The sequence below is a fragment of the Papaver somniferum genome, unplaced genomic scaffold, assembly GCF_003573695.1.
Source record: "Papaver somniferum cultivar HN1 unplaced genomic scaffold, ASM357369v1 unplaced-scaffold_18, whole genome shotgun sequence".
Lineage (NCBI taxonomy): Eukaryota > Viridiplantae > Streptophyta > Magnoliopsida > Ranunculales > Papaveraceae > Papaver > Papaver somniferum.
In genome coordinates this window covers 2,073,148-2,098,030 of record NW_020627707.1, presented here as the reverse complement: position 1 = coordinate 2,098,030, position 24,883 = coordinate 2,073,148, and the positions used below count along the sequence as shown (strand labels likewise).

The 24,883-nt window shown below is 36.1% G+C and overlaps 3 long non-coding RNA genes across 21 annotated transcripts; 1 reads left to right on the top strand and 2 right to left on the bottom strand.

The window, feature by feature from the left end:
• Positions 1-459: 459 nt before the first annotated feature.
• LOC113338029 lies at positions 460-4,897 on the bottom strand. 10 transcript variants are annotated; one of them, XR_003354524.1, is made up of 7 exons: positions 4,700-4,897; positions 4,534-4,606; positions 3,941-4,008; positions 3,559-3,618; positions 1,790-2,975; positions 810-1,678; positions 460-686 (listed from the first exon to the last, which is right to left on the bottom strand). It is a non-coding gene; the product is annotated as an uncharacterized LOC113338029 (long non-coding RNA). The 10 variants fall into 10 exon arrangements; XR_003354527.1 differs by having other exon boundaries at positions 1,090-1,678; XR_003354531.1 differs by having other exon boundaries at positions 1,094-1,678.
• Positions 4,898-12,351: 7,454 nt separating this feature from the next.
• LOC113338031 lies at positions 12,352-17,475 on the top strand. Of its 10 annotated transcripts, none has more exons than XR_003354542.1 (10): positions 12,352-12,499; positions 12,843-12,924; positions 14,007-14,101; positions 14,282-14,352; positions 14,427-14,505; positions 14,842-14,892; positions 14,995-15,578; positions 15,665-15,739; positions 16,160-16,276; positions 16,874-17,475. It is a non-coding gene; the product is annotated as an uncharacterized LOC113338031 (long non-coding RNA). The 10 variants fall into 10 exon arrangements; XR_003354540.1 differs by having other exon boundaries at positions 14,995-15,587; XR_003354538.1 differs by adding exons at positions 12,600-12,646; positions 13,056-13,152 and having other exon boundaries at positions 14,995-16,276.
• A 958-nt stretch (positions 17,476-18,433) lies between these two features.
• LOC113338032 lies at positions 18,434-24,680 on the bottom strand. The gene is made up of 5 exons (XR_003354543.1): positions 24,574-24,680; positions 23,371-23,764; positions 21,112-21,498; positions 20,658-20,978; positions 18,434-18,855 (listed from the first exon to the last, which is right to left on the bottom strand). It is a non-coding gene; the product is annotated as an uncharacterized LOC113338032 (long non-coding RNA).
• Positions 24,681-24,883: the final 203 nt, after the last annotated feature.

The following is a 24,883-nucleotide window of genomic DNA, read 5'->3' as shown; positions in this document are numbered from 1 at the left end:
ACCAACAAAGCGAATCAAAATAATCGATTTAATTGTATCGTGCTCAACATAAGACACAATACGGAGCCTCACGGTATTACAAAAAGAATGATCAATGAAGATCAATACCGTCGACACTAGTGGAAATCAACAGTTTCGCGACTGACAAAGCAAGTCATTTAACTCGTATCTAGGACTTGCTTTGTTCGTCGAAGAAAGCGTCGCTGTTTGAGCGTCTTTTTCAACAATGACGTGTCTCTTGGGGTCGTTGAAAATCTTATATCAACGACTGATTTTAACAGTCAATATTTATGACTGACTTCGATCAGTCATAGGTATAAATCTTAATATATAAAAAATGATTCAGATTGGCTGTCTGGCCCGACTGAATCTGACTAAATCCGAAATCAAAGACAAATGAAAACCAAATTCAAATGAGAATCAAATGAAACTCATATTCAGATGAAAACCAAATTCAAATCAAATAAAAATGAGAATCAAATTAAACTTGCGCACAAATAACCATTCAATTTAACATTCATTGATTTCAAATTACACAAAGGATTGAAATCTGTAGATCTGACCAGTGTAATCTGTAATTCTAGGATTCGGTTACAAAATGATGAACTAAAAAACTATTGATTGAACAACAAAATTATAAACTCTAATGATGATGAAGAACTTATTCCTACTTCATAATGGTGTACCTGCACAGCAAAAGCCATCGGCTGATTAATGTGGGGAGGTCACAATACTCAAGAAACGTTTAAAAACAATAATCATGCCATGCACATGAGAGGACAACGATCTATAAAGGTGGGTATCCTAACCAATATGATGTCAGTCTCTTGACCTGCCTCTGTCCAACATCGACACAACCGCACGAACGTAACTAGTTCATTAATTCACGACCTTGACATATCTCGAGCACAAGATACATAATGGGTTATACATGGAATCCTAATGTAAGAACGGTAACAGGTATTGCAGGTAAGATTGCAGAGAGTCCCCAAGATGAATAACCAAAAGAACTCAACAGTTTTGTTCTTCCTACTGATAAACCAGTTGCTATTAGTGTAGTGATTGAGAAAAGCATGAGGAAACAAATACCTACTGATGAACCCATTACTACCAGAAACATCACAACAGGTGTTTAAACAATAAGCACCAGCAGGCTCACAAACCACCATGTACCAATACTATCAAAATAGAGAAAAGCAGCACCAGTGGACCTACATCAAACCTACATTAACAGCTCGATTAAAGAGAATTCAAAAACCATCCCATGATAATGTAGTGTATACCTTACCAAAGTTAATTAACAAACATTATACGGCTAAAACTTGAATAATTTAGGAGAAAAAAGTCGGGCAATTGATAATATCTTTAAGTACTAAAAATTACCACTGCTTTCCTACCACCAAAATGAATCCTATAGAGGTCAACATAACCAGTGCAACAGAAACAAGGATACCAATGGTGATATTTAGCTATTTATCACCCTTCTCAATATTATCCAGTTAAGCAAACTTCTATCAACCTAAAGTGCTATAGAGAAGAATCTCAAAGTTTAAAGTTGTAACTGAAAGCAAATTTGTTTTGTTCAGACGTCAGAGCAGTAACTTAGATATACCCTGAGCTTGTAATCAGCCAAGAAAGGAAGGTTCGCAAACTTGTAAAGGACCTTAAATATCCTTTTCTGCAAGTCCAGGAATTTGTTGTTAGAGGGTATAAGGGAAAAATCAGAAAGTCAAAACCAGCAAGCACCAAGTAAATGGACAATTTAGAGATTGGATGCAGGAATATTCACCTGGAATTCAGAGATATTACGCCTGTACCTGCTTCATCAGCCACTTTTATTTCTCAACGTTGAATTTAGGCTTCCATGTTTTCTATCTGTACTCTTCTGCAACGTTGAATTAAGGCATTGAATCTAATTCCCACCAACACATACATCATATCAAATTATCAATATAAAACCAGATCAGGAAGAACCTTAAACCCATAAAACTATTTTAGACAATTTATTTTGGTCACACTGCAAGAATGGAATGGAAAGCCAAGACAGCTCTCCTTGTGAAGCATCCTCTTTCAACACTTCTCTCACTCATTTTCTCTCACTAAGTTAAATACATGGCCATATAATATCAATTTTACACTCCACGACACAAAAATACAGAACAACCAAGTTAAAAGCTCCAAATCAGTATACCTGGTACAGAATATGACACATATCAAAGTTTTCATACTTCATTGCTGGTAATAAATTCCACTTCAAGCATCAGTTAGGTGCCACGAGAAGAACTTAGATTTTTAAAACCAAGTTTTATATCAAATTTAATTAAGATGAACAATAGGAAGTAAGTTTTGTTTTCCAAAAGGATGATCTAGATGCAATCTAACATCTCGTCAATGTTTCTTCATACCAACTACCTCTTCCTAAGTTTGAAATATGACTGTAATTTTAGTATGAAATATGACTGTAAATTTTGTATCCTTGCTGGTCGATAATGTAAAAGCTAATATTAGTGATAACACAAAAGTGATAAAGTTAATTAGACTGTTATTGTTTTTAACCATGCGAATGTTAAGAACGGAAGCCTGCCTTTAGTTTAATACCTAAAATTCCATTAAAGAGTATCCAAATTTCATGGAATGTAAAAGCTAATATTCACAAAAGTGATAAAGTTAATTAGACTGTTATTGTTTTTTAACGGTGGGTATGTTAAGAACAGAAGCCTTCCCTTAGTTTCATATCTAGAATTTCCATTAAAGAGTATCCAAATTTCATGGCCTAGATGTATTAATATCACACTTTTATTCAAGCGGATAGAAAAGAATAATCATTTCAGAAAGCACTACTAGGCATGTTGTGCATATGATTTGTAAGGTGCAATCACTTGTAACTAATTTCGGTAACTGAAAGCGAAGAACAAACCAGTAAGGCTTACAGCGGCAGTCAGATTTTAAGAACCATGAAGATGTCAATAGAATATCTGTTGCACAAACCAAGTGGATTCAATTAAATTTTGGAAAAAAAAATACATAAATGATGCTTACAGGTACTGGCTAGAGAAAAAGACACTACCAAGCAATGATGACTTATAATTTTCACCCAAGGAATCTAAAAATGCATCAAAACTATTGTCCAGAATGAAACAAGAAGAAAACAAATAATCCACTATTATCAGAAGACACGTTGCCACACGAATGACAATAATGACAGATGTATCTATCTAAGTTGCATATAACATTTACAATGCAAAAATGCAGCAATGTAGATCTCAATGTTATCCACAACTTCCTAAAACAGCAGGCACAAAAAACAACATTCGCATCCTAAATTAATAACCACCCACAACTCTCTAAAATAGAAGCCTTCAAATTCTAACCCAAAACACCAGGTAGACCCCCAAAAATGTAAACCATATAACTTCATTACCACCCAGCCCTGAACCACACCTGGGCAGAAGGCACATCAAGGTACAGATGTATTGGCGTCGAAGAACTTGAATGTAAATAACCGGATAGATAATTCATAGAAGAATAATAAAACAAATATAGCATAAGTGAACCTACATTCTTTCTCAGACGGTTTTTTCGTGCATTTTCACGATGTTGAGCAACTTTGTGAAGAGCCTGCAATATTATAGAGAAATTAAGTTATTCTCAATCTATCAGAATTTTTCTTAAAAAAGAAAATTGACATACAGTAACGGAAATGTACTTGCTAAAGTGATTGCTAAATCATGTACTGGATAAAAAAAATAGTTTTTAACTACGGTTGTAATGCAACTTGATCCTCATATTTCTCATAGAGTACGGGAACAGTGTGTAAAAACACAAACACTGTGATTTACACACAAAAAAAAAATGGTCAAAGAGCTGAACATAAAACATAATACTGTGACCAAGAAACTACTACATCAGTGCTAACAAGAAGTGCTAACAATCTCCTTACCTATGTAGAACAGGGTCAAGAAATTACACCAAGCTCCCATGATGGATAAACCCACAATCCAACAACTACTAAAAAACACAAGCCATATTAAATAAGCAAGTGGATATGTGACACCAATTGACAAAACAAAGCCAGAGTAATTTCCAAATTTAACACGATATTAACATTAACAAGTTTCTAGACAAGATATTCTAGATAGAATTTCATAACTATCAGAACACATATGATCAGCTTATGTTGGTCCCAAAATAACCCAGTAATTTACATGGGTTCACATATTCAATAACAACCAGATGGTAGTTTTTCGAAGACTGTTGATCAATTAAAAAAAACTACACAGGGGACATCAAATCAGTAAGCTAAACAGGGAACTAGCAAAGCTTTCATCCATTCAGGAAAACCCATAACTTAAAAGGAGGAGTAAAATAGAAAACCCGTAACAAAATTGAGTGACTACTAACAACATATTTGCTTAAAATCAATCAAAAATATCCAGATCCAAATATCTAAACTCTAAATAAGCAAAAACAGAAAAATTAAAAAACCTCTAGTTTTAGAAATTGAAATTAGAGGAAGAAATAAAGTTTGTGTACCTTAGAATTAATAATATCAACTTTATTCTCATCACCACCCGACCCATTGAAATATGTTGTTTACTGTAGAATCCTAAAAATTTCAAGCTATTAGATGCATGGTATCATAAACCATGTAAATATTAGAAAATGGCAGAAGACATTAGGGGATTCGTTTGTTATTTACCTTCAAAGAAAGAAGACCTCGAATATAGATCTGCAAAGTGAGTAGAATGATTACTGAGTTCTAGGGTTTGTCTTTGCCAGAACACGGATGCAGAGTCAAGATCAAAGAATTTTTGTTCTTGGATGAGAAGCTTTTACTCTTTCGCTTTGTAAGATTTGTTGTATGAGAAACAGAAGCGAAAGAGCTTTGAGTTGGGCTGCGAAGGTGAGAGAAGAAAAAGAATGGAAAAGATAAGGTTTTATTGGTTTTAACGAGGAGAGGGATATTTAATCGCTTCCCCAGATCAACGAAAAGATTCAATCTCTAGAATATCCTACGGTGAGGAAATATGGGTAGAAGGGATGCCTAGAAAATTGAACCATATATAAATCTAAGTTCACCGGTCACAGAGTGGGTGGTTAATGAGGGATATAAAAGTAATTAAAAATTTCATACAATGACTGTTTTTAACGCTCCAAGTTGTGATTCACATATTTATTAAATCTCAGACGGTCTTAATCGGTCAAGGTCGCTGACCGCCATTGAGGGTGTGGATGTGGGTCAGAAAACCCCCTTTTTCCACTAATGGGAATACACAAGGATTCATTCTATCTTCAATTATTATATGCATAACAATGATAGACATCATCCTTGCACACAAAAGATTTAACCTATCTTCCGTCAAAGATTGATAATATAGGCTTAACTTTTGTATTTGTCAAAAGTCTATTCATTCTTTTAACCAATAAACGAATACCGATCATGAACGACTTTACTTTTGAGAAAATATGGGACAACATAGCTCACGGACTTAAACATCAATATCCCATAACAAATTTCAATATAACAAATCATAAAGATTAAATACTGCAAAACATCATCCTCCAAATATTTTTAGAATTTAAAACCAAAATACCTAAAAACAAGAAGATGAAAAAAATAGCTATATGTAGTCACAATCATGGCTATTCAAAGCACTAGTTATTCTTCCATCTAAACCAAAAAGAAGACATACTAGGCAAACTAAATCAAACACAGACTCTTATGCCAAAACCGGACACTAACAACATCAGGCGGACGGTTCTGGAGCTTCATGACCCTTGTGATTATTGGGCTTACGAGCAACAACAACCTCTGCAACCTTTGAGGAAATATCCTTTTTGGCAAGCTCATTAACACTGTCTTTCATGAGAGCAATGTTACAGTTAACCTTTTTCAACTCAGTTCTTACAGCATCAAGACACTTTATTGTCCCAACAAGTTGTTGAGCATCAAGAACCACATTAGTTGGAATCTTCTCCCCAATATCTGTGTAAGAATCATGGGATTGAGGAAAAGATCTTTCAACTTCAGTAAGGGTTCCCTTCTCTTTATCAAACTCAAAATATATGCCATTGTCAACAAAGTCTTCAGGAAAATCCCACGAACAAGAAGAAGACGCCATTGAAGAGAAACCTAGAGTGAAATACTTCAACTCAATAGGATATAAACGATTTGATAGAAATAGGGTTTACAAGATAGGTATATGAGATAGAGCCCAAACCCGTACATGTACCTGTACAAGGATGACTAAAGAGCCCGTAACAAAACTTGTAGTTTTCAAAATCTAAGATGAAAGGAAAACAAAATAATAAAAACATACAAAAAGAAGGGACAAAATACTCATGTAAAAGTGTATGACTGATTATCCATCTAAGAATGATAAGAAATTAGCTAGATAACCAGAGTTACTTTGCCGAGAGTATACCTATTCAATTCTCACACAACTAGGATTTTTGGTGGGAGAGATATCAACCGTGTGATTAATTTGCACAAGTATGAGCATTCGGCTCATTAAATGAACGTTGTTTTTGTTTAGTCTTTCTTCTTTGATTATCACTCAGTCTAGAAAAATAAGACATATCTTGTTCAGCATATCCTTCTGAAGGCTTTCTCTGAGGACTAAATCTAGGACCTCTTGCAATTAGTTTAAGGGGATCTGAATAGATAGGAATCCATTTTCTAGATTTAGACTTACCAAAAACATTCTTATAAAAACAGGGAATACTTTCATTAATAATACAAGAATTTGTTCGACTAGAATGTACATGTGCCCTGTGACGGTTTCTAGGAAGAAAGTCATGTTTATAAGATTCTTTGTTTTCTGTGGGTATTCGATTCACTGCAGTAGTCGACTGACTATTTGTTCCATTGACAGTGGATAGAAGCAAATTACGAAGTTTAGAAATTTATTTCTTTCTGGCAAAACAACGGATAGCAAAGTGATTTCCTTTTCCACAGAAGGTACATGTTCGTGGAAGAGAAGCAACAACAGAGTACTTGTTTAGATTTTATAGCCACTGGAGAAGATTGTAAGTTGTGAAAACTTTTCTTGACACAATCTTCTTTTGGAGAAAATTTCATTATGTACAGTAACTCATGAGAATTATAATGTGCAGAAGATTTTCTTCTTAAGGCAGAGTTTTACTTTTCCAAGGATTTATACTGTCCATGGGATAGAAAAAGTGATGCTTCAAGTTTCTATTTCTCAACACGAAGTCTGTCAAGATCAGATGAATGCGTCTTGATCAAACATTTTTCTCTAATTGAGCCTTGTTTGGTCAGCTTTTCAAGATCACAAATCTTTTCACGTTGTAGATTGTTTTCTTGAAGAAGCTTCTCAATTTCCTTAAAGAATGACCCTATAATGTTATAGATTGCATGTTCACGATTAATAGACTTTTCAATGAGGTGATTATGATTCTGGAGATCAACAAACTCTGTAGAAATTTTTTGAAATTCTTCTGAGCTCCATTTCAGCTTTTCCATTATGTCCAATGTCTCATTGGAGGAAGAGTGGCCGACACAAGATGGGACAGTCTTCCTACCTCGGAATTCGGAAGAATCAGCTAAGGAGTGATCCTTTGAGGTATTTCCGAGACACTTGACAAAGTTGAAAGCTTTAGGAGGCATTTTGGTATGCGTAAGAGATTCTGTCCTCAAATATAGATTGCTACAAACACGGACTTGTGAGGTCTTAAATGTGTTTTCCTGCTCTGATACCAATCGAAAAAGCGGGGGTATAACAACACCACCCAATATTTCGCTTAGCAATCTGTATGGACAAACTCGAATATAATTTTAAGAGAATCAACAAGACTCAATCAATTAAAAGTATATCAACGAGTTTATATCTCTCTCTTGATTTGATTTCCTCAAACAGAAACTGCGAGTACTAATCAAATACAAGGAATAACTTCGATGGTACCAAAGACCAATATCCAAGTGTCAATCAGTATCAATCAACAACCGTTAGGTCGGATTCTCCAATTGACTGATCTAACGTACAACCTGTATTATTTCAATTATAAAGATAAAACAATATAATGCGGAAATTGAAATAACATAGACACCAGAAATTTTGTTAACGAGGAAACCGCAAATGCAGAAAAACCCCGGGACCTAGTCCAGATTGAATACACACTGTATTAAGCCGCTACAGATACTAGCCTACTCCAATCTAACTTCGGATTGGACTATAGTTGAACCCCAATCAGTCTCCCACTGATCCAAGGTACAGTTGTACTCCCTACGCCTCTGATCAAAGCAAGATACTGCGCACTTGATTCCCTTAGCTAATCTCACCCACAACTAAGAGTAGCTACGACCCAAAATCGCAGGCTTTGACAATAAACAAATCTGTCTCACACAGGCAAGTCTATCAAAGGATCATTCTGTCTCCCACAGATAAACCCTAAAGTTTTTGTTCCGTCTTTTGATAATAATCAAGGTGAACAGGAACCAATTGATAATCTGGTCTTATATTTCCGATGAACAACCTAGATTAATCAATCACCTCACAACAATCTTAATTGTATGGTACCGAAACAAGATATTGCGGAATCACAAACAATGAGACGAAGATGTTCGTGATTACTTTTTATATCTTGCATATCGGAGAAATCTGACAATCTCAAGCCAATCAATCTGATTGTACTCGTACGATAAAAGATGCAAGATCAGATCACACAACTACGATAAAAGTAGTATCGGTCTGGCTTCACAATCCCAATGAAGTCTTTAAGTCGTTAACCTGGTTTTAGAAGAAGAAAACCAAAGGTTAAAGGAGAACCGACTCTAGCACGCAAACGAGTATCACACATAAGGTGTGGGGATTAGTTTTGCAGAGTTGCTAGATGTCCCCTTATATAGTCTCTCAAATCAGGGTTTTCCTTAGTTACAAAGCAATCAATATCCACCGTTAGATGAAAACCTGATTTAGATTCAAGCTAATATTTCTCAGCCGTTAGATCGAAAACTTAGCTTGTTATACACAAATGTATTGTACGCTTCTAGGTTTGTTAACCGCACCCAAACGTGTACATTGTTGGTTCAACAATAGTCAACCAAAAGGTTAGCCATATGAGCATTTCATATCAACCATGTTCTTCTTCACCATAACTAGTTCAAGTGACTCAAATGAACTAGTTAGAGAGTTGTTCAATTGCAAGGAAATCTTATGTAACTACACAAGACACAATTGAAGCAAAGATGATTCGATTCACATGAATCGGTTCATGAACTTTTATAGCCGCGGTTTGAAAAATCATTCCTTAGTCTTTTAAGATTAAGTTCAGAAATCATCTTTAGATATATAACCTTCTCAAGTTCGAAGACTAGGTTCGCGGGCTTAAGTTACCGGACATAGTTTACAAACTCCAGCAGAAATTCTCGGGATGAGAACTTCGCCGGTTCGCGGACTGGGTTTACGGACTTGGCTCACGCAAGTAGTTTGTCAACTCCAGCAGAAATTCTCGGGTTTGTGAACTTCGGCAGTTCGCGGACTTGGCACTTTCCATACTTCTGGTTCTCTTGATCAACAAAGTTCGAAAACTTCGGTTCAAGGAATCCATTGGTTATGTAATCTAAACTCTCATTTCAATCATTGAAACATTCTCAGAGAACGTTATATAGCCGTTATTCACAGACCATTTTTCGTCAGAGCAATTTTCAAAGAGATTGAAACATAACATGACTTTCGTCACTAGGTAAAGATAAACTTGGTCAAAGCGAAAAGCTTACCAACATATATTTCGAGATATAGATAGAAGAGGTATACTCGGCTCGAAATACCAAATGTGTATAATCTAGTCTATACATACAGCATAAGACTTTTTGTCTCAAATAGTAGGAGATAAAATAGATAGACTTTTGAGTGATAGATAAGTTCAAGTCTCCACATACCTTTTTGTCGAGAAGTTCCACCGGTTCCTTGAGTAGTTCTTCTACTTGTATGATGAATCGCCATGATGTCCTTGAGCTCAACTACACTTATTATCACATTCCGAGACTTAGCTATAAGAGACTAGAAATCAAGACTTATAGTTTTGATCACTAACATTGACAAACATGCTTGCGATAACAACGCATGCGAGGTTGACCGAGTAGTGCTCTAACAGATTTTCCATGATATTGCCATTATTTAAACTCTGGTTAGTTTGGGAATCTTGGATTTTGTTCTCTATTTCCTTAATGTGTTGAGATACATTGTCGAAGACTTCATAGTTCCATTTATTAATTTATTTTTTGGTGAGATTTTGTTTTGAGACCATTTGGAAGGCTCCAGAACCTTTTTTTGGCTAATTCTAAGCTTTGGCAATTAGTGCTTTGCAGGATTCTTGCTGGATCCAATTTTCATAAACTATGAGTGGCTTCTTATAGAGTCTCTCTCTGCTGGAGTTGTGTGAAGCAATATTGGTGAATGATCCGATCTGAAAGCTTTCAAACTGTATAATGTTGCTAAGTAAAATATTTCATGCCATTTTGAGTTGTCAAGTGCTCTATCCAGTTTGGCTTGTACCAGTTGATCATTTTGTCTGTGATTGTTCCAAGTATACAGATATCCAAAGAATTTGACATCTAATGAATCAGTTTGAAGAAACCACTCTTTGATTCGTTTATTGATGCTTGATTGAGTTGAAGATGCATTTGAAATCTTCTCTTGAGAGTTGATGGTGACATTTAGATCCCCTATGATCATCTATGGAATTTGCATGTTATGTCTTCTAGAAGTAATTGATTCCCATAGGGATTTCTTTTCCTTATATCTTTGATTACCATAAAGACGTGTTAATAACCACTACACGTTTTGAGGACCATCTGTGACCATAACTTATATTTGATTTCTTTGTTCATTAATTATTTTCACTCTTATTCCATCTTTCCAGAGAAGAGCAATGCCTCCAGAGAGACCAGTTGAGGACTGCGATCAATAATTAGGAAAACCAAAGTATCTAATAAAAGAATTTTTTTTAGTGTAGTTAGTTTTGGTTTCTGATATGAATATTATGTCAGGGTCATTACTACTAATGCAATGTCTCAAATAATCGCTAGTATTCTTCTGGCCAATGCCTTGACAATTCCAGGCTAATAATTTTATTTGTTCAAAATCTTTGTTTAGACAACTAATTTCTTATCTGGATTTTTTTTCACTTTCTTCACCCAGAGATTGTTGAGATGGAATTCTAAATTGTCAGGTTTCATATGTTCAGAAGCGAGAAGTTTGCCCACAATGCTAGTAGCCCACTTTGAAATTCCTTATCAAGGTTAACACTGGCATAAACAAAAGTTTGGCGAATATATATCATGTGGCTCAGAGTTGTTGAGGTTTGTTGACATCAACTGTTCTTCAAGGTATTTCAGTCTCCCAAATTAGGATCCACAATTTTGATTTCTAAAGAATATTTTGGATTTAATCTGCTCCATTTTATAGGGTTAATGCATGAAATTGAACTGAGACGTGTTGGTATTGTCATAGTTCTATTGACACTTATCTTCCAACAAGAAGAATAATCAGAAATCTGAGCTTCAGCAGAATAAAGAGTTAAATATAAATTTCTTCGCCATTGACTCAAACAGAGACGAAACCTTGGAGACCACAACCTCTGGGGATGGGGCAACTTTTTTGCAATGACTACTTTGTACCAAAACAAGACAATGAAGACCGGGCTCAACTTTAACACCTGCAAACCATAATCAAGAAACCAGGAGGGTAAAAACGAAACAGGAAAACTTTAATTGAGATTAAATCGAAGACATGCAAATCTCGATTATGGGAAAAACAATTTCAAACATGAAGAAAACAAAAACCGAGATTGAGATAAAAGTAAAAGGAATCAGTGTTAAATTAAACGCCAGAAAACAAATAAGGGTATTAAGTAACAGATTTAGTAGTTACAGGGATTCAATGATTCATTAATGAACAAATAAGAGCATTAACCAGGGGTTAAAATCAAAAAAAGAATATTACCGCAAAAAGACGTCATTGTTGATATGAAGGGTTAACAATAAAAACTCTTAAAATCTTAAAACTGATATTAATCAAGAAAATGGTCACGGTTCAAATAACGACTCTACCAAGTTATCATTGTCTATAACGAGTTGTCATGATATTGAATCATAGTTACAAAAAGACGTGGTAACTGACTCCTTGATCAAAGAGTCAAAGAGTGGATAGGATTGGCCGGGAAGGGTTATCTCACGGTTCTTATCGTCTGGATTTCGTTTGACTTGGACGGCTGGGAATATAGGGGGCCACACTTATTTAAAACGGAGAGTGATGCTCGGGGTCGACTGGACCGTTCAGATATTCCTCTCTATTTGAGGCTGTCTGATGCAAAATTGTTTCACACAAGATCCGTTTTCTTCTTTTTTTCTTTTTATAGGGGAGACGGAGTGAGAGATGGTTTCTTCAACATCTCTTCGCTGAGTTACCCTAACAATGGAGATTCTTACTCAGAAGATAATGAATCACAATGATGGTGAGAGGGAAAGCAGAAGAAGGTAAACATACCATACGTAAACCCTAGAATTTTTAATCTCTAAGTTCTTTTTTATTTTTTTTTTTTTTTTTGATTGTTGCAAGTTGATTGAATAAATTCAGATTAGGTTCTCACTTTGATCCATTCTCTCTTCTAAACTCGGTGAGAGGTACCACCACAACCACCCATTCTCATCAATGCACCTTTCCTTTCACTTTAATCTGTAATCTCAACAGCAACATCAATCAATCGATATTGAATAATGCATCCACACAATTTACATGATGTTTATTTTAAGCGTTTTGATTCTGCAAGTGGTTTACTTGCCATGCTCAATGAATCACATCAAGCTTTTTGGTGTACAGGTGATGCTTGGAGATTTGAGTGGGGTTCTTGAAGCATGGATTGTTCTGAGAAATTGAGGCAGATTGGTGAAGGCACTAATGGGTAAGTCTAATCTATTTGTTTTTTGTTAATTTTGTTATGAAATTTCCAAATTCCGGAGTTGGGGGTAACTTGCTTATGTATAACTTATATGGTGACAAGGTGGTTTTTTTTTCTTTTAAAATCTGATTCAGTTGATAACACTATTGTGAAGTTCTAATTTTCATAAACCAAAAGCAAACCTAATGATCATCATCGTTGCGGAATAATAAGCTTCTTCTCAATGTTGCGGTAATATTCTTTTTACTCGAATGAACAAGTAATTCTTATGGTTTCATGAAGTCACTTTCGATCTTTGCTTAAATTCTTCTTTGAATAGAAATCCGATTTACACAGAAATTAGGGTTCTTACATGTCAAACTTAGGGCTTTGTTTATAATGTTTTAGATTCATGAATATCGCTTGAATGGGTTTACAGTAATTCCATTGAATTTGTTGGTTTAGAGTTGAACTTCCGATCTCTTTCTTTCTCATTGTATGTTGTGATCAATGCCCCCGTTGTTGATAGCTAACCTTAGAATTATCTGAGAACTCTAGACCTAAGAATTTTTCTTCTGTTTTGCTTTTCTTCTGGATTTTTTCCTGAAACTCCCACACTCGAGGTGTGTTTGATGATTTGATTTGATTGTTAAGTTGTCTACAACCAAATTAACAATCTATAACCAAAAGTCCGTTACACAATTGGAATTCTTCATCTAGACAATTGGAAATGATGCTGTCGCAGAATTACTATAGGTGTCCACTCTGCCAACCATAAAGATCAACCAAATTCACTGGGGAACAATGGTAACTGAAGTGTAGTTACTATATAGGGAATTGTGTTACATGAGCATGGTTCTTGCAGGTTAGCTTTATCACCTCTGTTGTACACATCATAGTTTTTCTGGGGCTCTCAGATTATTATTGCTTAATATCAGATCCCATAATGGTGAACTTCCTATACAGTGCTTGGATTCTAATCATTATAATTAGGAAAATTGAAAAAGGATACTGTTCTAACGTTTAATTGTTTATTGTTCTAACGTTTTCATAGTTATACATGTTGAGTCGAAGTTGTGATTCATTTCCCGTGGTTCTATATGCAGATATACCATCAAAACATGAAGACTTGGCTATAAGACGATGGAAAGAGGTATGATTGTTGGCTAGAATGTTGAAGCCTGCAATTCTTCACTTTCGGGTAAGTGAATTTCTGGAGTCATTGTGCACATTCTATCCTGTAGACATAGTGCACAACTGATTTTTGGGATTAACACTTACATGAGTTGGTCTTTGTATGGCATTGACAAGCTTATGGTATCAATGATCGGCATGGTCTTGGTCTCAGCCTGCTGAAGATTACAAATTTTTTTTTTTGAAGCATGGAGATTCCAAGTTGGAAACGATTGTAGCAAATATTCCGTAGATTTTATGTAGACAAGAGATCTGCAGGTGAGTAATTACCCAATTTAATCTTTAGAGAAAGACATGTTTCATTTTCATGCTTGATTACCTTCCTGTGACAGGATTTACCGAAAATTGTCATCCGGCGGTCAGAATCATCATCCGGATGGAGTTTTGACCTAGACGGCTAAAAAACTTCGGGTAATATTAAGTTGGTTGGTGTCCCGAGATAAAATTTAAGTTTCTCTTCTTTTTCTATAGTACTTTTATCTTCCACGCAGAAAACCTAGGTTAGGTTTTGCATATCTATTGTTAATTGATACGCCCGTTGTGTTTGATTCTCAAGATGTGGGCACAAAGCAGCACATAAGTCTAATAGAACACTGAAACTTCGGGCAGTAGATAAGCCTAATAGGAATCTGAAAACCTATTTGCGTAACTCAAATGCCGCCGAGAGATAATAAAGTTGTTCTCTTATATGCAAAGCTGGTATGCTGTTCCCAAAACTTCTCAGTTAGAATTGGTTTTTTGATTTAGGGGGAGAAGTTGGATCGGAATCAGAAAGATGAAGAGGGATAAAAGAAAAAGGTGAACATATGGAAACCCTATAATTTTATCCTACAGAGTTTTCTTTGATTCAGTTCATGACCCTGCTCTAATCTGATAACTAAGTTTGTTTCAATTTTGCAGTCATCAACACCATAATGCAAAGAGTGTTCTTCACAAAAAAAATTTGACACCTTCTTACGTGGTTGTTCTTTTGTTGTTCAGCCCTAAATATTAGGTTTGCTTCTGTGACTTCAGGTGATAAATTTTAGTTTGTTCTTCTGCTTCTGTGAGTTATGGGTTACAATCTTAATTTTAGACGGGTTGTTGGTTTGATTTTGATTATGGGTTTCTTAGTTGACGTTTCCATGTATTTTAAAATTTTGTGAATCAACTCTTGTTGTTGTCCTTCTTCTCGGCACTTTGGTCATTGGTTTTATTTTGATTACAGTTTTTTTTTTGTTTGTTTGTTGTTGAATTGCAACATAGCCGTTAAATATAGTTTATAATTCAAAAGATATGCACCGGCAGAACATTTCTTTCCTACCTTTTCATCCATTAAGTGCAGATACGGTGCATAAACTTCTTTGGTCTTGCGGTTTCCTGACTTCCAGATCTTTAAAACCTTTGCCTTGACAACCTTCTGACGAACTTGGAAGTTTACAGGTCATCAAACATAGTATAATCCATGATTCCTGCACACGAAATTGCAGGCGGAAACAAAATAAGTAAATACGGTTGGATACGATACCCTAACTTTGAATAGGAATAGTTAAGCAGCAGTATAATGATCTTTAACCATTTTTTGCTTTAGATTCTGGGCATAGTTGGATTATGGGGACAATCAGCATTAATGGACACTCCTTGGAAGTAAGGTTACCTGATCCAAGTATGTCCCCACCTATCCCTACTTTTTTCATATGTGTCATATTCCGCAACAAAGTGCAGTCGAATCCTTGGATGCATCTTTATCTGTTTGGAATCACTTGAGATGCATGTTTTATTTATTTTACCTTGCCATATGGCCAGTACAAGGCTCTATCTTAATTGGAGTTTTTATTACTTACAGTTAGAATAAGGAATCATGGTGTTTTTGTAATGTTCATGTCAATAGTAGTGTGTATGTGTTTAACTCACTATTAGGCAATTAATGAGTTCTATGTTCTACTAAGAATCTGGTTGCAGTATGTTTAGTTTCGTATTTCTTCTTTTTATTTTGTTTATATGATAAAAAAAATGATTTGCTAAGATGTTGCTACTTACTTGATTAAACCAAAGTTCCATATAGTTGACATTTGCTTGGCGACAGGGTCCCTTAGTAGCGACATTCATTGGCTGCAGTAATTGGGTTTCTACACTCTGCTTTGTCGAAGAGGAAGGTTGCCCATGACTTTATTTCTGAAAATGAATGCTTACATGTTATAAGGTCAGTTCTCTATTTGTTACCCTTATCCTCTAAGCCAATGAATAATTTGCACTCAGGTGTCATTATATTGATAATATCAAATCACACTTATGTTAGGAAATGGTACTTGCCATCTTAAATCAAATGGCAGAGTATATGGTTCTCAACCATGTAGTTGTGGGTTCGACTCCCACAGATGGCACACTCATATACTAATACTATACATGTTTCCGATGTCAATATTATACATTCAAAAAGTGTCATATACCATTGTGATTGCTCCTGTAGCAAAATCTACGACAAAGGCCCCGGTTACTTTGTCTTAACTCAGTTAGACATGCTACTGTTACCTGAGTAAGTAAAGTACCAGAACGTCTCTAATGCGGCCACTATAGTCAGACTAATTAAATATGCTACTAAATTTTGGTTATGCATCATACCTGCATGATTCAATATGCAAATTTTTCTTTTCCTTTTGGTTCTGTTGGCTAAAATGTTTGGTACCGTGCACTTTTTTTCCTTCCATTTTCCTCTTTTCTGTATTTTATTGTGTTATGAGTTAACAAATTGTAACCGTAGATTTGGTTAACCAGAAACAAAATCATTTATTGCCTCCAGGTCACACATATCTGAGGGGGTTTGTGCGCCATTTGTTACTATCACAGAGGGTCTTCAACTGTCACAAAGGGTCCTCAACTGAATGGAAGAAACACCAGCGACCTGGATGTGATTTGAAATTCTTACAATCTTCTTTTATACTTCAGGGTTGCCATGCTAAGCACCAGGGAATGGTTTAGAAGACAGAGTTGGGGGTTTGGTTTCGCAACGGGTGCTGGAGATATGGTTAACGGGAGTGGGAGCACAAGACTGTACGATTGTGGCTTAAACTAACAGGTGTGGGAGGTACATGAGTATACGACAGGTGTGCGAGGTACATGAGTATACGAATGTGGATTAGCAATGGCAAGGCTACAGTATGGGAAAACATGAGTGTATTGTGGCTTAACAGAAACTGTAGGCAGAGGAGTATAGTATGGTGGTGGATGAGAGTTAGAGGAGTATATATTGGTGACTTGGCTACGCGAGTACTATTGGTGGTACTAAATCTGCAGCCTGCTTTACACCATCTTCAAGGGATTTTTTATTTTTGGAATTTTGAGCTACTAAAGTTTACTCTAATTCTTTAATTAAAAATTAAAAAACGACTAATCATTACCGAATATTGATTTCCAGAAGAATTTACAACCCCGACTAATCCGACCCACAAAATATCATATATCCCAAATAACTTATAAATTCAACCCTATAAATTTGATTCTAATCACATTTATTGTTAACATGGAGACTACGTTTCATCATCTTTTATATTCTGATTTGACTCGACCAACAAATCAAGGGGGTTAAAGGCCCGACTAATCTACATGCTCAACTCTTCGATGATCACGATTAACTAACACGATTAACTAAATACGGATAGATCATTACAGGTCGACTGAAATTTTGTGCGAGGATGCTGATCAGATGACCAACAACAAGCAAAAATCGAAAAAGGTAGAGAGTAATTCGGGGCCGTCGAAATATGGATTCCTTGATCTCATCTGTTATAACACTTTAAGTTATTATTATTCTCTTTCGATTAGAATATCACGGGAGATTGAGCCGGGCCGTAAGGCCCCCCGGTGATACCTAGTTAAAATATAAAAAATAGTTCGCTAATTAAGATTATCCCTAATTTTACCTACAAGCTCTCTCCTTTTGTGCATCAAGAATCGAGATAGGATTTGCACTTTTGCAGTTCTCACCGGATTTGGGAGTTCTGTTGTCTAACATTTGCTACAGTGGCCCACGTATTTATGAAGTTAAATGACTCAGACCTGAGTCAGATTTGGTAAGTCGTTTTGAAGGACGTGGGACTTATCAGTTACCACGAAGAAGTCTCTGACGTGGTTGGAGGTCTGACAGACTACTGTTGCCGGAATATGGAGTATCAATCAGTCACTTTGTATGAGAAAGTGGCAAACCATGTACTCTGGTGACCTGGTCAAGTAATCTAAAATCTGAGTACAGATTTTGGTGGTTCACTGAATCAGACCACTGCATTTTCTTCTGACTCGGTGAACCACCAAAATCTGTGTGCATGAAAGTGGAAAACAGGAGAACCCATAAAACATCTGCTAAATCTAATGATCCTGTCTTATGACAAATATTAAGAACCAGATTTCGAAATTTGAACATATACCATCTGAGTGTATCCATTGAATACAGATGAGTCGAATCTGCTTAATCCTAACCTCTGAAATAAGCAGGATCAACAACTGAACGTGCAGGATCATATCGTGTCTGATGTGTCAGTGATGGACCAGCATGTAGCTCCCAGTATCTAGAACTGATTCAACAAACCTGCTGTTTTGAAAATGCTCCTTATACGATATTGCCTTGTTAGTCTGGTTGAAATCATCCCCCATATGCCCTCTGACACCCCCACCATGCTTCACAAGGCCCACAAAATTCATTTATGTCAACTGCCTTCTCCCACAACTTCTTCTTTTTCTCCCTTGTTCTAGCTTCATCACTATCTTGAAAACAGCTATGTCAACCACCTGCACACAAAAGTAGCACTTACAGAAGTTAAGTTTGACATTATCTAATACCCAACCCATCTTTTAATTACATCTAGACTCTCGAAAGTTATACTCTCAGCTGCGGTAAAGACATTTTGTTTCTAATGATCCGAAAAGTTTTGTGCTTCTAAGGCTAAACAAGGTTGGGGCTTCTTAACATTTAGATGTAACTCATCTTTTTAGTTATCTCGAGAGCAATTGCAGTGCTTCAACACTTGTGTCAACAAAAAAGCCTAAGACGTATAGATATGCATTCAAGAAATACCAGGGCATACAAAGCTTTCTGGAACAACCGAATATGAAAACCAATTTCCATAGTGTTCTACTTCCTCTGACAGATGCTACTATTCATCAATTAGGTTGCATTGCATGTTCATCTCCCTACAACTGGTCTAGATATCATTTCCAAGTATGTGATTCAATCCCGGAAGTTAAGGGTGATAAATTGACAAGAGCACTCTCCATTTGGTAAAATAAAAATGCATTTCTTTCATAGGATACATCTATCACCGATAAAATCACAGATTGTAAAGAGATGCAATTTTTTTAGAACAACACACCTACTACTGTTAAAATCACATAATGTACAGAAATACATTTCTAGGTGACTGTTTAGAACCTGTTCCTTCTATGCTACATTGCTGCTCAAGGATTTCCTATCTGTCTATCTCGATTCTTATACTAAATAGTAGTAGTTCAACATTAAACAACTGTAGCAATATTTGAACAGTTACTTTCCTTCAGAACGATTATTTTCCGACTAACAAATACCACTTTATAAAGTTTTCTAAAATCAAACAATCCACAGTTCAAGCAATGGTAATGAGAAGTTTTACATGGAAAATTTGTTTCAAATATAACCTAATTAACCAATGTTGAGTGTGTACAAGTATGCACCTGTGATCGTATGGGATTGATCACCAGTACAAATACCAGAGATTCAGAAATTTTCTTTGGATACACTGCCACCCATGGGTCTCAACTTTGGCTGATGAGTTTTTTCTTTTGCATACATTGTTTCGTAGTAATTCTTATATCAGATAGAAAATACAGATGAAGTAAATATTTTGCGAAGGCAACTATCATTCTCTTAATTTATTTTATTTTATTTTATTTTATTGAGACAATCTATTTAGGAGAAGATTTGGAGTGACAGCATACCTGGGGTCACAGTTGCAGTGTCTGGGCATGATGTATATGTTCAGTATCTAAACAAATTTGGGCCACGAGACAGAAATTTGGATGACTGCAGTTTTAAGCCACGGGGATTAATTTAGTTCAGAAATCTACTTCTCGAACAATGAGTGAGTATTTCAAAATTCATGAATGATAAGCTAAATTTCCAAGTCTTATACTGTCAGTGACTCTCATTGTCTGAAACGCAACCTTCGACCTTAACACCCAGGTTGCCAACATCATTTCACTTTCGACCAGGACTACATAATCTATGAGCAACCTATTTTTCGGTTGTAATTGTGCCAAATCTAAATTACAGTACATCCAGATCAGGGATTCAACGTACAGATAAGAACATACAAGCACTATTAGACTTTTCTAAACTACACTGAAATTTCATTTTTTGTTAGAAATTCAATGACACACCACCAGGCATCATAAAGAATAAAAGACGGAGAAATTAAGCAGGGATAAAAAAGGCATACTGATTATAATGGTGACTAACTGACTATCCTACACAAAATTATGGGTAGTATAGCTCAATCAACATATAATGCTCAAATAAAGCTTTATAGCTCAATCAAAATGAGAGACAAGAAACATACCTAGAAAACGAAGAGAAGAATTTGGCCATCGCCATAAGCTCTGAAGCTGTAAAGCTCTTGGTAAGGGGCATTGAACCATAAGTCAGCTTCAAACGTTCTGCTGGCTACAAAGCTCATGTATTATTCGTCCCTTCTGGAACAACCCTATCTTCCCCTTCTACGACGTTCACCAACTGGTCCAACTGCCAGTCCCATGACAAACTACACTTCCCTGTTTCCCACGTTGACCAGCGTGACACTGCTAGTTTCTCCAGTCTACCCTTTGCCACGTTATGCTCCACCTTTATGTTATATAACTCCTCCAATGACTTCCTAGCCTCACTGTGAACCACCAAAATCTGTATGCGTCAAAATGGAAAAAAGAAAAAACCCAAAAAGCATCTACTATATCTACTGATCCTAATAAGTCTTGTGACAAATCTTAAGGACTAGATTTCGAAAATTGAACATATACCATCTGAGTGTATCCACTGGATACAGATGAGTCGAATCTACTTAACCCAAACTTTTGAAATGAGCCAAACCTTCCATCATCCGCAACTGGACTAACTGAACGTGCAGGATCATATCGTGACTGATGCATCAGTGATCGACCAGCAACTGGAGGTAGCTCCCAGTTTACATCTAGAACAGATTTCAACAAACCTGCTGTTTTGAAAATGCTCCTTATAGGATATTGCCTTGTTAGTGTGGTTCAAATCATCCCGCATATGCCCTGACACCCACCATGCTTCACCAGCCCCACAAAGTTCATCTACCTCAACTGCCTTCTCCCAGAACTTCTTCCTTTTCTCTCTTATTCTAGCTTCATCACTATCTTCAAAACAGCTATGCCCCCCACCTGCACACAAGAGTAGTAGCACTTACAAAAAATGATGTTTGACATTATCTAATACCCAACCATCCATCTAGAGTCTCAAAAGTAGTAATCACAGCTATAGTAATGACGTTATTCAAAAGATTATGCGCTGCTGAGGCTAAACACCATTGGGGCTTCCTAACATTCAGATGTGCCTTATCTTGAGGGCAATTTAAGTGTTTCTACACTTGTTTCAACAATAAACGCCTAAGATCACAGATATGTATTCAAGAAATACCAGGGCACCAAGCTTTCTGGAACAACCGAATATGAAAAATGGTGAAATCTATATTTTCATGATGTACAACCTTTCTCTATCATATGCCATTATACATTATTTTGGTTGCATTGCATGTTTATCTTCCTACAACTGGTCTTGATATGATGATATCATTTCTAAGTATATGATTTAATCCCGAAAGTTAAGGGTAATGTGCAACAAAAAAATGTTGAAATTTTTATTTTCATGATGTAAAACCTTTCTCTATCAGATGCCATTAAACATTATTTTGGTTGCATTGCATGTTTATCTTCCTACAACTGGTCTTGATATCATTTCTAAGTATATGATTTAATCCCGAAAGTTAAGGGTAATGTGCAACAAGTAGTAAAATGATCTATTTTGGAGGGAATACATTACTGGTTCTTTTAAAAGCTATGTTTACAAGGGGGTTGCCAGTGGTACCTAACTCTTCATGTGATAAAGAAATACTTACAAGAGGGCTGCCAGTGGTACCTAACTCTTCATGTGATAAATGAATACATTTCTTTCAGAGAATACATCTATCACCAATAATCACGTGATGTAATTAGGTGTATTTCTGCAGAACAATACATCTACCACTGACAAAATCACATAATGTGAAGAGATACATTACTACTACTAGGTGACTGTTTTGAACCCGTTCCTTCTATGCTACATTGCTGCTCAACCATTTCCTATCCGTCTATCATGATTCTTATACTAAATAGTACTAGTTCCTTCAGAACAATTATTTTCCGACTAACAAATACCACTTTATAAAGTTTCCTAAAAAGAATATGCACACATATTCAAACGATCCACGGTAGTTGCAAGTAATGGTACTAATGAGATGTTTTACACGGAAAATTTGTTTCCGAAAAAGAATATAACCTAATTAACCAAGTGTGTATGAGTATGCACTGATATAGGATTGGTCACACATTTGCCTCAAAGAATAATGCTCACCAGTACAAATACCAGAGCAAGATCGTAGTTCATTTCCCAAAGAGAATATTTGGAGTGACAGCATACTTGGTGTCACAGTTGCAGTGTCTGGGCATGACGTACATATTTAGTATGTAAGCAAATCTGGGCCATAAGAAAGAAATTTGGCCACAGGGATTAATTTGGTTCAGAAATACTACTATCCGAATGATGAGTGTATTTCAAAATTCATGAAATGAGAAGCTAAATTTCCAACCCTTGTACTGTCAGGGACTCAGTTGTCTGTAATGCAACCTTTGACCTTAACACCCGGGTTTTCTAACATCATTTCATCTTCGACCGGGACTACATGATCTACGAGCAGCCTGTTTTTCGTTTGCAATTGTGCCAAATCCCAAATATAAATTTAATTTGAATTACATTCTTCTTTCAGATGATAGGGATTCAACGTACAGCAGAGTACATACAAGCACTATCAGACTTTTGTTAACTAACTGAAGTTTCATTTTTTGTAAAAGATGGAGAAATTAAGCAGGGATAAGAATGGCACGCTGATTATGACGGTAACTCACTGACTATCCTACATAAAATTATGGGTGGTTTTGCTCAATCAACATATAATGCTCAAAAAAGTTTTGATTCAAAATGAGAGACCAGAAACATACCCGGAAAACGAAGCTCTGAAGCTATAACGCTCTTGGTAAGGCTTCGAACCACTTACGATAGCGAAAAAGATCACCGGCTACAAAACTCAGGTATTCTTCACTCCCCTCTGGAACAACCCTAACTTCCCCTTCTACGACATACACCAACTGGGCCACCTGTCAGCCCCATGACAACCTACACTTCCCCGTTTTCCACATTGACCAGCGTGATACTTATAGTCTCTCCAATCGATCCTTGGACACGTAGTACTCCACCTTTTATGTTATATAACTCCTCCAATGACTTCCTCGCTTCACCGCGAATTCCATTCAATTTCCCCTTGTCCACCTAAGCGTTGTGCCTTACGAATTTGAGGTAGATGGAGGGATGTGCCGAAGCATAAAGCTGCCACATCTGCGAAACCCCAGTTTAATGAGAAATTAACTGTAGTCGTAAAAGTCCAGCCACGTTACGTACTATGAACACAAAAACATCCTAAAAGTTTTACGCCTTTCTTAAGTTGTACACAAATTTTACTAGTTCAGATATCTAAAATTCCAATATCTGCTAGTGTCCTAAGTTATAGATTGGGGAGATTTTAATGAGAATGACGTAATCTGCGAGGATTTCATCGTCACAAAATTGCATTGCAGCATCTCCGTGTGGTCTTATAGTTATAGGTTGATGCAATGGTTCCAACGGCACTAAATAGACATATGGCTTTTTGATGCTCATAGCGCTCCGTTTGGTTTATGCTTTTTATCAAACATGTTCATGTTCATATGTTTGAGATAACAACTTCGATGATGAAAACCTATGAATACACATACATTTAGCGAATAAAAAAAAATACTCATCATACCAACACGTAAAGAAAGGGAGACCCAGCCATAGCTAAAATTAGCTCATACAAATCAAATTAGAACATGAAAATGTATTGTTCATTTGGTCCTTGAATACAAAATTGGTTACTCCCTTGAAGCTTTTCTTATGGTTCTTTACTTTCAACAAAAATCAGAGATAAAGAACACATAAATCAAGGAACCCAGAATGTAACCAAAACCCAATGTTGGGATGATGAACAGATAAAACCCATATACAATCAGAAATTCTAAGCTGAAACCTAAGAGAGTTCTAAGAGATGCTTAATTTGATGTCAAAAGATTAAATTGTTATGAATGGTAAGAGTAGTAATCTGTAAACCTGGAAAGAAGAGAACTTACTTGTTATTCCCAGCTACCCACAACATCTTAAGCAGCGAAAGACAGTCTTCTTGAAGTAGAAGAAGAAGATTCACAGAGCTTGAAAGCTCTCTCCGACTCAAGATAGGATTTTCAGCCCTTACATTTTACTAGATTGGCCCACTTATTTATGTTTTAAGTTAGACGACTCAGATCTGAGTCAGATTTTACACCGTTTTGTTTTGGTTTTTGTTTTTTTTCCGGGAGAAGATTTTGAATCTTGTTATTGGGGCTTAGAAAGTCAAGTTTTTTTGGGGGGCTTTCTAGGGTCATCAAATATTAATTGGGACAC